This window comes from Rhinolophus sinicus, chromosome 5 (genome assembly GCF_057876585.1).
Source record: "Rhinolophus sinicus isolate RSI-liver-muscle chromosome 5, RSI-T2T, whole genome shotgun sequence".
Classification (NCBI taxonomy): Eukaryota; Metazoa; Chordata; class Mammalia; order Chiroptera; family Rhinolophidae; genus Rhinolophus; species Rhinolophus sinicus.
Window position 1 is genome coordinate 85,208,307 of NC_142505.1, and position 15,228 is coordinate 85,223,534.

General features: G+C 40.5%; 1 non-coding gene across 1 annotated transcript; it reads left to right on the forward strand.

Annotated features, from left to right (window-relative positions):
- Nucleotides 1–1,850: 1,850 nt before the first annotated feature.
- LOC141567395 (U6 spliceosomal RNA) lies at nucleotides 1,851–1,957 on the forward strand. The gene has a single exon (XR_012489979.2). It is a non-coding gene; the product is annotated as a U6 spliceosomal RNA (small nuclear RNA).
- Nucleotides 1,958–15,228: the final 13,271 nt, after the last annotated feature.

The following is a 15,228-nucleotide window of genomic DNA, read 5'->3' on the forward strand; positions in this document are numbered from 1 at the left end:
TTTGCAGACGGGCTTCTTGGGAGAATGTTTATAGTAATCTGACAGTGAATGTCAGCGACAATGACAGCCCTAAATGAGAAGCCGTATTATTCTCCAAGACACCACAGTTCTGGGAATGAGTGAACATGGGATCAGACACTGAGGTATTGCTATATATCTTTTTATTTTTTTCAAGGCAGTGGTGAATGGAACTATGCCAATGGGAATCCACAGAAGCACTCATCAAAAAACAACAAAAACAAACAAAAATACAACAAAAACCCAAACAAAAAAGCCCTCAAAACTCGATGGCTTAAAAAAACAATGATAACATTAATTTTGTTCACAAATCTGTAATTTGGGCAGGGCTTGGCAAGGGCAGATCAACTTTGTTCCCCAGAGCTTCAGCGCGGGGCTTAAAGGCTGGGTATCAGAATCATCATCGGAAAGCTTGCTCATTCACCTGTCTGATTCACATGCTGCCTACAGGTTGGGACCTTAGCTGACACCTACACAGGGCCTTTCCATATGGCCCGGGCTTCCTCAAAACAGGGGCTGGATTCTGAGGAAAAACATCCTAAGAGAGCCAAAAGTTGTATCATCATTTCTACACCACCCTCGAAAGTCACACAGCATCACTTGAGATGTATTCTATTGGCTAGAAGCAAGTCACTAAAGCTGGTCCGTATTCAACGAAAACGGAATTAGACTCCAACTTTTCTTAAAAGATTGGCAAAGATTTTTTACATGTTTTAACAACTACCATTCCCCATGTTTTCTTTTGTAATCAGATAGATCAATACACATTAATAGCAATGAAGAAATGAAGTGAAAGAGAATGAAAGAATTCTAAATACCCATGAGATCCAGACATGTGAGTAAAGGGCTAGTTCCAGACTGAGTATCTTGGTTGGTGTTTTGTGGTTCTGTAGCCACAGTCATTATTGTATGCGTCTAGAGATGCCATTCAATTACTAAGGAATTATTCTGCTTCTTACATGCCATTATTTCTTGGAAAAAACATGACCTCTAAATCAAATACTTTATTCATAGATAAAGCACATCTGGATAACTATTCAATAGAGCACTTTCCTGACCTACAATGATACACAACATTTGCTGTTTACTTATTTTTTTCATGATGCAAAAGGATGACTCCTTTTTGTTTCTAAAATGTCACCTCAGTAGAATGCTTATGCCATGATCATTTTGCCCCCTAGTGGCTTATGTTCTCATTCCGTATTTACATTTAATTTTCAAATCATTTGGAATGTAACAAGGAAAAGTGCCACTTTGTCCCCACTGCCCCTTGCATCTCATTTTATAGATGAGGAAATTAAGGCCCGGAAAACTTGTGGGACTTGTCTGATGTCACACATCCAGCTAGAACTAGGAATTCAATATTGCTCTCCCATTTCACTAGAAATAAGCCCCATAAGGGCAGGGCAGTCTTGTTCATTGATGAACAAGAACAGTGCTTGGCAAATCAAAGGTGCGCAGGAAATATTTGATAAATGATAAAAACAAAGGAATGAATGAATCAAGACTAGAACAAATATCTATGGATTCCATGCCTTACACGTTTTACTGTGTCTGTCGTATCATTCTTATCATAAATCTTTCACATAGCACTAGATACTTGATTCCATTTTACTCCACAAATATTTCAGCTCTTTGAACCACCTTACCTTTCACTTGTTTTGTCATTAGTTTTATTACATTATTATTCATTTATTCATTCAATGTTAGTGCCAGCTGCATCAGGTACCGTGCTACCTACAGGGCTACAAAAAAGTACTTCAAAAAACATTTTAAAGTTTTTTTTATTTTTAATTATAGTAAAATACACATAACATAAAATTTATCATCTTGTGCTTGCGTCGGCAGCACATATACTAAAATTGGAACGATACAGAGAAGATTAGCATAGCCCCTGTGCAAGGATGACACGCAAATTCATGAAGCGTTCCATATTTTAAAAAAAAGAAAAAATTATCATCTTAACCCTTTATAAGTATACAGTTTGGTAATGTTACATATATTCACATTGTTGTGCAACCAATCTCCAGAAGTTTTTCACCTTGCAGAACTAAAACTGTATGCATTAAACAACTACCCATTATCTGTTTCCCCAGCCCCAGCCACTATCAGCCTATTTTCTATTTCTATACATGTGATTACCGTGTTTCCCCGAAAATAAGATCTAGCTGGACAATCAGCTCTAACACGTCTTTTGGAGCAAAAATTAATATAAGATCCGGTTTTATTTTACTATAATATAAGAAAGGATATAATATACTATAATGCCGGGTCTTATATTAATTTTTGCTCTGAAAGACACATTAGAGCTGATGGTCTGACTAAGTCTTATTTTCAGGAAAACACGGTACTGTAGACACCTCATATAAGCGGAACCATACAGCGTTTGTCTTTGGGTGACTGTCTTATTTCACTTAACAATGCCCTCAATATTCATCCATGTTGTAGCATTTGACAGAATTTCCTTCATTATTAAGGATGATTAGTATTCCACGGTATGCACTTGTATAACCTCATTTTGTTCATCCTTTCATCCATCGATGGACACTTAGCTTGTTTCCATCTCTGGCCACAGTGAATAATGCTGCTATGAACATGGGTGTACATGGATCTCTCTGAGACTGATTTAAATTGTTTTGTATGTATACCCAGAAGTGGAATTACTGGACCATATGGTAATTACATTTTTAAAAAAAAATTTATTGGGTAATATTGGGGAACAGTGTGTTTCTCCAGGGCCCATCAGCTCCAAGTCATTGTCCTTCAATCTAGTTGTGGAGGGCACAGCTCACTGGTCCATGTGTAAATCGAACTGGCAACCTTGCTGTTCAGAGCTCGCACTCTAACCAATTGAGCCATCCGGCCGCCCCATTTTTAATTTTTTTGAGAAGCTGCCATACTGTTTTCCACGGTGGATGCATTTATATTCCCACCAACAGAGCACAAGGGTTCCAATTTCTCCACATCCTGGCCAGCGCTTATTTCTGTTTATTTAATGGTAGCCATTCTAATGGGTGTGAAATGATATCTCATTGTGGTTTTGATTTGAATTTCCCTAATGATTAGTGATGTTGAACATCTTTTAATGTACTTGTTGGCCATTTGTATATCTTTGGAGAAATGTCTATTCAAGTACTTTGATACAAAAAGTCGCTTTTAATTCATCAGTGGCTTCCTCCGTAGACAGAAAAATCTCAGCTAGCAACATAAGAGGCATTTCCCATACACTGTATCACCATTTATTTGAGACCTGAATAATAATAAAATAATAACACACACATTACATCTGCACTTGTTACATTGCATGTCAGGCATGGTTCTAAGTTCCTTACATCATTAACTTATTTACTCTTCAAAATGTCTCTGTAAGGTGGATACTATTCCTATCCTCAGTTTACAGAAGATGGCTTGGAGGCATAGAGAGGTAAGTGACTTGTCCAAAGTCCCATGGCTGCAGAACAGTAGAGCCAGGATTTGTACACAGGCAGTTGGCTTCAGAGTCTGTGCACTTAATTATTTTGTCTCTCTGACACCCACTCAATCTTTCTTTGTATCACTTTTTAAAATATCACCTACATAATTTTTCTGATGTATTCCTGAATGCCTCTTCTGTATAAGTTTGGATTGCAGGTGACAACAAATTAAATGCAAATTGATTGCATTGTAAGAAGGAATTCATTACCCCCATGAATGGCTAGGGTACAGCTAGCTTCAGATATATTTGAATCCAGAGGCTTAAACAATTTTATATGTCCCAATGACCTCAGCAAACATCCTTAAGTCACATCTCTTTGGCTTTGATTGAGCCCCCTGCCCATTGCTGAAATAACCTCGGTGGCAGGGAGTATGGATGCTCTGTTGTTACGAACTCAGGTTCGGTGCTGCTTGCTGCCCAAACAGTCCAGAACAACTAGAGTGACAAAGGTTGGTGAGAAGAAAAGCGTCCTTTATTCTAGATGCTGGCAGCTAGGGAAGGTGGCAGACTTCTGTCTGAAAGACCACCTTCCCTGAGACAAAATGATTAAGAGATTTTGTAGGCAGGTAAATGGATAGAACAAAGGCCTTAGGACTAATAGTTGAGAAGTCATCTCCTGGCGTCTTCTGAGGCCTCAGATGGGTCTGCCTCAATGTTATCTTAAATCTCATTGTCGTAGCCATCTGTGACCTGCAAGGGAGTTGTGAAAAACTGCTACGGAGGAGTTGTGAAAAACTGCTAGGGGACTGTGATCTTGGGTCCCGACATCCGGGCGCCTGAGGATTAAAGAAGCTGCTCTTTTCAGGTTAGGATGTTTGTTAATTAACAAGGTACGGGTAGCCTTGAAAAAAGGAACAAACAGAGTCCTTCAGTTAATCAGCGGGAGGAGAAACAAAGAGAAAACAGATGAATATCAGGATGGATCAAACGCAAACAAAGCCTAATTACAGGTAGCTAGATAGTGAGCTCTGTGGTGAGTCAAACTGCAAACCAGCTAAGTCTAACTGCACTATTGATTCCCTGAAGCCCACCCTTACACTGTGAGTCATGGATCCACACTTGGAAAAAGAATGACATCACTATGACCCAAACCACAGAAACTCAGAGTGGGGATAGGGCGGTCCCCATGCAGTATTACTAGACATCCATTCATTCATATTTTACTGGTTTATTGTGGGGATGGGTGATGGCTGTTTTTCTCTCTTTTGGAACAAATATGCAAGCAAAATGTTTTTAAAAACTGTTTGCTTATAATGGTTTGAGAAATAAAAAAGGTAACATTGATTTAGTGCTTACTATATTGCTCGACTAATCCTCACAAGAACTCTGTGGGGCAAATGTTATCATCCCATTTTGCTGATGAGAAAACTGAGGCGCAGAAGTGCCTAGGTGTATGTGGAAGAGAATGCAGGAACTCACCCACAGTGACCCGGTTTATCAGTGATGCAGCCAAAGTTCTCACCTGGGCAGGCCAGCTGCAGAATGTCTCCTCCAATTGCGTTGTAAGGGAGGTGCTTGTCATGTGCAGAAACTGAAGCTCACAAAAGGAACAGAAGAATTTATCATTTACGTCAAAGCCTGATGTTCACTGTCAGGGAAGACATCAGGGACCCTCGTTTGACCAACCACCTTACTCTTAATGATTAAGGCTAACACAGCATCTAAAGTTTATAGATAAGGAAAAAGTATAACCACGTAGTCTTTTGTATCAAGTTTGTGCTGGACACTAACATTAAAAAAAAAAAAAAGGCCAACAGTCCCTTTTCAGAGTCTAAGGTATCGCGATTAAAAGTTTAAAACAAATATCCACGCTATCATTCATCATCATGAGCATTGGCTATTTTATTGATAAGAACTTTAGTAACATTTTAGTTTTGCAGGTAAAAAAAAAAAAAAAAAAAAAAAACATAGCTGCAAAGAACCTCTAAAAACTTTTCAACAAAAGCAGAAGGAATGTTTAACTAGTTTGCTGAAGCAAGTACCAAGCTCTTTTCCAAAAGTGTCCACATTTTCTCTTCAAGGCATTCCCAATAGAAAAGGTTTCAATGGCAATATGCCAAAGATATGTAATATTAAAGTTTCAATATCTTGCAAAAAATTAAGAGATTTTAAAAATAATCTCTTAGAATCATCCTACTTTAATGTAGTAATAAAAAAAAATTGCACAAGTTGGCAGTTCTTGTTAATGAATTGGAAGAAGGCAGAGGAGGGTTCCAGTGCCAATTTTATCACTAGACGTGTGATATTAGCCTTTTAGCTTTTCTTGGCTTCAGCTTCCTCAACTGAAAAATGAAGACAAAACTGGAATGGAGATGTATCAATTCATCCATTCATTCAACATTTCTTTATTGAACGCCTCTTCTGTGCTAGACACTGGGCCCGATCCTGGGGATGGGCTATGGTGGCAAACAAAAATCGATGTGCGTCTTGCCCTTGCAGAGGGTACAATGTCATTGGAGACGACAAACTTGATTGAAATTATCACACATCAAATAGTCAAAGGACGCCTTAGGACTTTTCAGTTCCTAAATTCCATGTACACATAAATGTAAAAGAATAGTTTATAGAACAGATGGTCTCATGTGTTTATACGAGAGGTCTGATAAATCTCATTTCATTTCTTAGACGCTTCTTCCCCAGACTGTTAGTCATGGATTTTGCAAACCACTCATGACAATTTTCTACCTGTGAATGACATAATACATTGTGTCCTGGCTCATTATTGTAGTAACAGTTACTATGCATATTGAATGCATAATTTCAGATAATAGTTCAGTCTTCATTTTCATTCCTTTCTTAAAATTTTTTTTTTGTTTTCTAACAGGGAGCAATTGAAAATTAATAGTGCCTTATCCTGAAGTCTGTAATAGCAGTTGTGATATCAATTATATTTTCTTCAAATAAAATTAGTTTCAAAATTGAGAGAGAGAGAGAGAGAGAGAGAGAAAGAGAGAGAATGTGTTTTTTTATACTTATAACTTCAATATAATATCCCTCATGTTTTCCTTCCCTTCATATTTTAATTGTGTTGATAGAACATAAAGATGTGAAATGAGATGTCTTACTGGTTCATTGATAACCCAAGGCTAAGAAGAGGTAGACCTTATAATTGCTTATTGTTTATTGGATTTCCTCTTTGGCAGTTGATCTCCGGATTGCTTCATATACCACAAGTCAGGTTATTAATTAAATCTTCTGTAAGAGTTTTGGTTTAACCTGTAAAAACTACCTACAGTTTCCACATGTGTCTAAGTTCGGATGAAGGGACGAGAGTATTGAGTGCTAGCCAATAGCCCTGTTTATAGTATTTTGCCAGAAGGAATTCTTCCCCAGGCTGTGATTTCCTGAAAATATATTTGCACAAGTCATTGCAGAGGTCACCACCCCTCCAGCCACCCTGGAAGTGGGTGTGGTTGTTTTAGTGGACAGCACGCTTCCCTCTGAGTCTAGCTTATGCATACTGCTGGACTGAGAAATTATGTATCTGGAACCATCCTTTACTAGGATAGGCAGGTAGCCATAGGGTAACCCGCAGCGATTATAGCTTTCTTGCTCCTTGTCACAACAGCAAGGCTGCTTCGATGTAGAAGAAATTAGGCAAATGTTTTGGTTGATAGTGAACTTGTCAAAATCTTTAAGATTTCGTCTGGGTTCTTCTGGTGACGTGATCCTTCACTGCAAATTTCCCTTTGGTACTTCTGAAAAGTTAGCAATATTTGCCTTGAACCACCCCCAGACTTACTGTTATTTAGGGAATGATGTTATTTAGAGAACAGTAGTAGAGAATCATCAAGGGCAAATTCTCATTTTAGATTTACTTTTTTTCTTACTCCAATAAAAAGAAAAAGATTTACGTTCAATAAAAAGACCATGAGAACATGGAGTTTAGTTTTAACAGTCCATTTTTTGGTGGATTTTATGAGTCATGCATCTGGAGGTGAGCTTTCTAATCCTAAACTTTTCTTAACCCCTCAAGGACACTTAACCAAAAGAGCCCAGACTGCTGTAATAGGCAGGACATTTCACCCTCCAGCAAATCTGTCAATGGGCAGCATCAGTAAAGGGCTGGAACAGAGGTTGGGGGTGAAGAGACAAATAGGAGGGTATATGTAGCTTGAAAACACCAGATGGGTGATTAATACTGTCCTTCCCAATCAAATCTTCATCCCCTCCCCCACCCCCCGCCTTTGCCGCACATGTGAGAAAGGTTGAGAACCAATAGTGTCTACAGCCTTGAAAAGCTAATCCTCCCATCCAGAAGCACCAAAAAGAAGACAAAAAGGCATCTATACACAACATAATCAAAGGCAAGTCCCCAAGTTATGTCAAGGCTTTATTCTCATGTGTGGGGACCTGATAAAAGGGAATGGTATCAAACCATTCACATAGACTTTTCGGACTTCTAAATTATGCCCGACTCTATATTACACTGAAATCTATTGGAATAACAGCTCTGAACGTATTTAATACATAGCTCTTAACCTACTTGGAGCACACATACTGTTTTGAAATTTGCATGAACTGTGGAATCTCTAGAAAATGCACAACAGATACATAGAGTTTTACACACTATTTCAGGAGATTCAGGAATTTCATACAGTCCATCCACGGACCGAATTTAAGAACTTGGTGTTTAAAGCAAATGATACTTCATTGTGAGGACTTCATGGAATGCAGTTCTCCTGTTTGAATGAGTGTTGGCCACAACGCACATGGCCTTGTTTTTTTTCAGGTGGGTTACCAGCATCCTCTCCCCTTTCTCCTCCATTGTAATATGGCTCAGGTCATTGCATTTTAATTCACCTGGTTGTCACGTTCCTCACCCTCTTGTGAGGGTAGTTAAGGGAGATTGCTATCTGGTTATTTGCATTCCTTCCCCAGAACACTCTCAAGATGTGATGCGGTGCCTGTGGCAGGAGACTGACTGCACACAGGATGAGGCTGATTAACCACAACCTGTGAAGACAGACTGGGGAAAAACCCACCGGAAAGAGGTTTGCACTGCAGATTCGTTGTGAGTAACCAGGCCCAGAGAGAGCAATTAATGACATAAACACAAGTGAATGTCTGCATCTGATGACCCCCCCATCCCACCCACAGGCGGGCAGTTAGTCACTCTTTCCTCTATGTCTCCTTAACTCTGTTATACCTTGATTATAGCTCCTATCGCTGCACTGGAATCATTTGTTTACGAGTCGGTCTCTCTTTCTAGACTATGAGCAATTCCAAGACAGAGTGCATAATTTATGTATCTGTGTACCCCAATCCAGTGTCTGGGTTAAGAGGGCAGGCTTTGGAGTCAGACTGTCTTCAAATCCGTGCTCTATGCGTATGAATAGGATCACTTGGGCAAGCTACTTAACTTATCTAAGCCTTGGTTCCTTCCTTCCTTCCTTCCTTCCTTCCTTCCTTCCTTCCTTCCTTCCTTCCTTCCTTCCTTCCTTCCCTCCCTTCAGTTTCATTTGCTCCCAAAAGTATCACACTAATAACATTTTGTGTTTATTGTGAAGAATAAATGAAATAATTCTTAGCACAGCGACATCCTAGTAACTGTCACTAGACAGTATCTATTACAGACAGTATTCATATTTATTATCATTACAATTGATTGTTGAATATATTTCCTCACTCTGGTTCACCTGCCCCCCCAATCCTACTAAACATAAACTCCTAAACAACACACATTCCTCCCACCTCTTTCCTTGTCCCTGTTGCCCCCTGTCGTGCGGGGCGGCCTGCAGGGTCTCTGGTCCCACTCCCCACATAACGCAGGATATGGTGAGGCCAAAAAGGAACACGCACAGAGCCATAGGTAGGGGAGTCATACCACTATATTCTCGCTGGCGGCACTATACTCTCACTGGAGGCTGGATCCACACTGTCCGCAAACCGCCATCCACACTTGCCAGCCCAGCTGCCATCTTCTTGCTAGCCCCCATTCTTTCTCTCTTCTCTTCCCTCTGCTAGCGTAGCCACAGCAGTTATATTAGTGGCCAAGGCTCACTGGTTACAGCTGACGGCCAACTAGTCACAGCTGATGGCCATGCAATCACAATTGATGGCCATTTACTACCTGAGCCAGCACCTGTCTATGTGAGGCCGAGAGCCTGGAAACTGCTTTCTGGGGCTCTCTCCCCACACCCCCTTTGCTGCTGACACCCCCCCACCCAGCAATGTGGTAATTGATATCCTCCTCACCCTACTTTATTTTTCACACTTGTACTTGTCATCATCTAACATCTGATATATTTATTTGCTTATTGTCTAGGATGTAAGCGCCATGAAGGTAGGGGCTTTGGCTATTATGAGTTCACTGCTGTATCCCTAATACCTAGTTGGTTCTTGGCACATAGAATATGCTCAACAAATATTTGTTGAATAAATGAATGAATGGACACACACACACACACCACAACACACATAAAACATTCTCACTCAGTTGTAGGTGAGCCTCACTGATTGTTCCTCAATGTTATGCATTAAATGTATGCATTTCTTTACTTTGCCGAATGGTCATAGATCAGATTTCTACTTTATTTCTCTTTCTTCCATGATTGGGGCAGGGGAAACATTTTCCAAAAGTGTTGTAAAAACTGAAATTGATATGGGAGCTCCCTCACTATAGAAATTTTAAGTCTCCTTTTCCCTAGTTTCTTAGCTCCTTAGCCCCTGGCTTTGTTTACTCTTCTGATCAGTTCCTGAATCCTACACTAAAGATTGCTCCTGCAGGCATCACAGAATGTCACTCAGGTAACTACTTAATAGCCTGTGACTTCCCAACGTCCCCCAAGCCATTCCGGTTCCCCCAGACCAGTATACTTGTTGATTTTAATCACTGAAGCCTAATGTTCTTTCCAACCCATTCTGGGCCCAGCTGCTGGAATATTGACACCACTTAAATGACTGGTTGAATGGCCACAGGCTCTATACCACTAACGGATTTATTAATTAACTTATATTTTTCCTCATTCAAGGGCCTTGGGGATACAGAGGACACCCCAGCAAGATTGCCAGTCCCAACCAAAGAAGCCAACGTGGTCTTCCAGGCGGCTCTCGAGACCCCTTCCTTTCATCTGAGATCAGACAGGGCGAGAGTTCCGTGAATCCCCCAATAGGTAGGGACAGCTCTACGCCCCTGCCCAGCAGGAAGCAGATACAGAAAAACAGGCATTCTGTCCCTCAACTTCCCATAGAGATTTTATGGGGATCACCTCTTTCAAGGGGAAAACAAGGCAGGCAGTTAGAGATAGACATCGGGTCTCTGCATTACTGCCCCAAAGACCTCCCTTCTCTGTCCAAAACTTCCCCTTTTCATTGTAAACAAATGAGTACAAGATACCCAACCAGATCAAACCGGCCACTCACACCTGTGCAGTCTAAAAAGATGAGGTAATGGCCTCTTGTCAATCACAGGTGTCAATCAAGTGGTCCCACATCCAGAAAGAAACAGCCCATTTGAGAGAAAAAGATAACAACTCCAAGTCCTCCCCAGTCAGGCCCTTTTTGAGCCGGAGCTGGTGGCCCCTTGGGCCTTTTTGCCTTTTGAGCCTCTTCTTTTGCTCAACCCGCTCCAAACTCTTTGGAGTGTACTTTTGCTCCTAATAATGCCGCCTTGGGCTCTTGAGCCATTCTCTACTGCTCGAATCCGCTTCTGTTTCTTTGAAGTGTACAATCTCTCCTAATAAACTACTCTTTCACGACTTTATTTCTGTGTCTCGTTCAATTCTTTGCTTGAGACGCCAAGAACCTGGACACGAGGCCAAGGAGGGCCCTCTCTGTGATAACAAAATGATTAGAACTTCGATGTCAAAGCCACACCCTTCAGTGGGGCCCTGGATGGAAACCATTGAGTGGTGAGTCCTTTCACCGCAGGGAGAAGGGTGGAGGAGTTCTCTATTACCTTGCAGAAGTCGCTGCTATTGAAAAACTTGTGGTCCTTGCTCGGAAACTTACAGTAATAGGCTCATGTTTACAGATTGAAGTTCAAACTCCTCAGCAACTCCCTCACTTCGTTCCTTCACAGGGCTTTTGGCTCCAGCCAAATGGGGGCATTCAGTGTTCTTTTCCCAACTCCTACACACACATTCACTCACACACACATTTTTTTTCAACTCATTTTTTTCCTTCTGCATAGAACCTTAGCTTCTGTTTTTCTAGATTCTACTGCTCTTCAAGGTGCAATTATGACATTGTCTCATCAGGATATTTCCTCTAATTCCTCTCCCATTCCACCACCTTAAACGCTGAAGACGGCCAGCTGAGTTCTTCCTCAGATTCCTTTAAGAATTTTTACCTCTCTTTTGGGGGTGATTACCAACCTTTCCCTGCATAGAGCTCTCTCTAGATTTGTCTATTAAATTGTCTCAAGAGCTAGGACTGTTTCCTTGTTTTTCTATGTATACCAGGCATTCGGCAAATGTTTTTGAGTAAGTCTCTGGATATATAGCTGCATATGTTTCTTTTTCTAGTGGTACAAGAAAAAGAAAATCTGTAGGGCCTGTCTGATGATAATATGTTAAATAGAGAGTATTTTTCTCATGTGGTTAGTACAGGTGAATGTCTTTCACCATCCATTCTGTAAAAGGCAAAAACAACAACTAATGTAAAGATAGAGCTGGGCTTGTGTTTCTTGAGACTGCAGTGAAGAGGGTCATTTTCTCACAGGGCTAGGTAGGACACATCAGGGTGGTAGGCCAAGGATGGAACGCATTGCTAACGTTGTCTGGGGGCTTGAGACTCAACCAGTGAAAAAGAAAAACAAGCAATAAAACTGAGACTCACTTCCGGATCTTGCGTCAATGAGCGGTGTTACTCTGCATAACTTTCCATTTCTCCTCAAGTCGATGCAAGAGACTGTGATAACACTGCCCCCTTCTGTTCCCCTGGATTGTTAATACCAGTGACTTCTCAAGTCTGGTTTGATGATCCTGACATGAATTTTCAATTTCCAGGAAATGTGTGCTTAAGGCAGAAAGAAAAAGAAATTACATATTCAATGTGAGGCATGATTTTATTCTATCAAGTTCTCTTTCATAGTTAACTTGACCATTCAATTTTGTTGTGAGGTATTAGTTCAACTGTATTATAATTGGATGTTACAGTTCAGGGAAATGGAAGAAGTCAAGGATCGTAACAAAATTAACCAATTCATTTATCTACATATGCATGTTCTAAGGGGTTACTTAATTCCTTCTAGTGACTCGGACGTGCCTTGGATGTTAAAGCATAACCACTAGTTGATGCATTGGGGATTTTTCATTTAGGACTAGAACCTCTCAGAGTAAGAGCAGTTAAAGAGCTGTGAATGCTGGTTCTTCACTTATCAAAAGCCACTACCACTTTCTGTGAATAGCACTGTCTGGGAAATGATTTATCTTAGAACTTTTGAATGACTTTGTAACTATTTATTTCCTTTCCTTAAAAGCCCCTTTTTATGCATCTCTAAAGATGAGGCCAGATTGCATAGGGCTTTGAATCTACACATAACAGGGGAGACAATTAAGATACCTGGGCAAAGGATGGCATCTTTAGAAGGATGACACTGTCAGCTTTGTGTTGAATGAACAGAGATAAAAAAGTTTGGAAAGAGGGAGAACATTAACAGATCCATATAGTAATACTGCCACCAGTATCTCCACAATGCACTCTAGTCCGAGCCACCAGCATCTATCTCTTGGATCCCTGTAACATTCTCGTCCCTGACTGCCCTACAACCAATCTCGCTCCCCTACAATTCATTGTTCTCACAGCAGCCAAATCCAACTTTAAAAAACAAGTAAACTAGAACATGTCACTCCTAACTTTAAATGCATCAATGACTTCCCATCACACTTAGAATGAAATTCACACCCAGCCTAGTACATGAGGCCCACCATGGTTTGACCTCTGTCTGCTTCTCAGACCTACACACTCACTTCTAGTAACTGGGCTCCAACTCACTGGCTTTCTTGGTTCCTTGAACCAGCCAAACTTAGTCTGAGCCTTTGTTCTTGCCATTCCATCTGCGTAAAACACACTGTTCCCAGAATTTCACAGGGCTGCCTTCTTGCCTCAGCTTAAATATCACTTCCTCACAGGTACCAACATGTCGTAATCCATCCTCTTCTCTTTTCTCCCCACCCCCACCCCAAAACATTCTCATATCACCTGGTTCTATTTTATTCATAGCCTACATCACTATTTGAAATTATTGTGCTCATTTATTTGTTTACTTATTTAAAAATCTGTGTTCCTTGCCTAAAATGGAAGTTGCATTGGGGCAAGAATCTTGTCTACCTTGTTCATTTCTGGGTCTCCCACATGTAGAGCTTATACCTGGCTCATGGTAAATGCTCAGTAATTACTTGTTGAATATATGAATCTAGGTAAAAGTTAAAAAAAAACAAGAGTAGGACTAATGGAAATGGAACAGAAGACATGTGATTCCTGAAAGAATTATCGTAGAGATAAAGTGGATTGATTCAATTATTAGATATCAGGAGACAATGAAAAGGAATCAGATGATGGGTTTTTATTTGGACAGTAGAAAAAGGCTAGTGATGTCATTAACTCAGAGACAACTTGGTAGAACATAATGGATGGGAGTGGCAAATGGATATTTGGCTTTGGGCGTGAATGTGAGATGCTGGTAGGTTCTTATGAAGCTACCCAGCAGGTATACGGAAGTTGGAAAGAGGCCAAAGCCAAACATTTATATTTTGGGGTTGTTTTCATAATAATGATAGTCCACAGACACTGAATCAGGTCAGCAAGGGAGAGCATGCATTGGGGGAAGAAGAGAACTTTTAAAATGTGCAGATTTTTGCCCAAACATTCTTGTGTACAAAAAACCATGCGGGAATAAGTGACATCTAGCAAACGAGGAGCAAGGGCTAAAGCTTCATGAGGCCAGAGATGATGACACAACAATTTGGCACGTAGAGAGTGTGTTATCCAGACCAGGAATATCCTAACACTGATATATGGTATCCTTTTACCTGTCCAAAATACAGGAAGCTCTGCATCCCAAAGGGGATATTATTGCTCGGCTTCCATCCCTTCAAACGTGTGAGGGGTCCAGAGTGAGGAGTGACTAAGGTTCATGATGTAGCTCTACCCTCTGATGTAGGGAGCAAATCATCTCAAACAGTTTGGGGGAAAAATGCACTAAAAAACCTACATTTTTTGAGCACTCACTTTGGGCTTGGTGATGAACTAAGCACTCAATATGCATTCTCTTGTTTGGTTCTCACAAGATCTCTATAAAGAACTGCAATTATTACCCATTATGCAGATGAGAAAACTGTGGCTAGAGAGGTATATTACTTTCCCAGATGGTAAATAATGGAGCTGGGATTCGATCCCAGAATGGCTGACCTCAAAGCATGCTTTTCACCATGATGCCCAAATGCTTCCCTGCACAGGAAATAATCACTTTTAGTACTTAAATTTTGTGTCAGTATTTCTTTGCATCTTTCTTTCCATCCCAAAGTTGTGGATATTATGTTAATAAATCAGGCAAACTTTATTAGCAGTCATGAAAGGTGACTACAGTTACTCATAAGGTTGTCTTTCCATGCTGAACAAAAATAACTTTTGTTCTTTTATTAGATCTCCTCTATGCTGCACAATTGCCTTGAAGAACTGCTGCTGCTCACAGAAAGTCAACCTCCCCAAGCCCTCTGGATATCCTTAATTACAGGGCTCTTAGGGTATTCGAAATAGAAGTAGTGTTTTGGATCCTCCTCCACCTCCAT